Here is a 1,291-nt window from a genome sequence, read left to right on the forward strand (position 1 = left end):
TACCGGTAATCTCCCTTTGTTATCAGTAATTTATTATAAAATCCAAATCAACGTCTCTATATTCAAATTACAATGGCAACCTAATATTTTACTGACGTACGAGTTTTCTTTGTCAGGTGTTAGGCTAAATATATTCCCTTTCAAAAACTAATGAATATCGGGTCTGACTATACAATATCGACCTTTGTATACGAATAATCTTAACCGTTATTAGAAAATAAACACAATGACCGGGGTTCGTCTTCGTTACTATGAATTACATTTTGAGAACCAGATTATAAATAACTAGGTGACTACATAGAACAGAAATGTGGGTTTACCAGCACTAAATCTGGTTGTCTTGACAGATGTATGTAAGTCACCGTAAGCTAACAACAATTTTATAAAAAACAAAGGGGTGGTAAAGAGGTGTTCTAAACAGAGGCGGGTTAACCTATAAGCAAACTAGGCAGTTGCCTTTCGGCACTGGAAAATTCGGCCCATGATAAATTTTGTTTGAGCCTAATGGTGATGAATGCCGATATCGTGCATACGATTGGTGCTGATGAGATCAAGTCCAAAATTCGCCACTTGTTCTAAAATTTAAATGGGTATCAATTTGACGCCAATATCGCGAGAGTTAAAAGCTAATACGTAGCAATAATACCAGGAAGCAGTCATCTATATTAAATTGGAATGGCGCGAAAAGAAACCATAAATGGTCCTGATTACACATAACAAGTTTTAACAGCTAATACGTAGCAATAATAACAGGAACAACATACATCTGATCAACAATTGAAATGGTCCAAATCGGTGCTCTCTGTGTTCCTGATACACATACTAGGTTTACTCCTTATAACCCCTACTGGAAACTAAAAGTTACTTACGATCGGCCCTTGGTATCTAGATGTGACAGGTTGGCCCCTAATTCTATCAATATCTTCATACAGTCTAGATTACCTAGCGTGATGGCGTAAAATAACGCCGTACATTGGTTTTTATCTACTACGTCTACTTTCACTTTACAATCCTTCACCAAACACTGGACTGTGGTCATAAACCCACGACTAGCTGCACAGTGTAGAGCTGCAATCGAAAGTAGGAAAGTGTAAAGCTCATGGTAATGAATAGGTTAGCCTCTGACAAGGGATATGCTACGAAGGGAGGAGTTGGGACAGGGGACCAGAACTGGGTCATCTGCCGGATTGTCTGAATTCGTAAATCATCATATCGCTTGGGTTGAACTGGTCAAACTTTGGTTAATTACGTCAGGTGTTTTTTGGGAAATAAATGAATGACAAGTACCTGT

This window comes from Lottia gigantea (genome assembly GCF_000327385.1).
Source record: "Lottia gigantea unplaced genomic scaffold LOTGIsca_30, whole genome shotgun sequence".
Classification (NCBI taxonomy): Eukaryota; Metazoa; Mollusca; class Gastropoda; family Lottiidae; genus Lottia; species Lottia gigantea.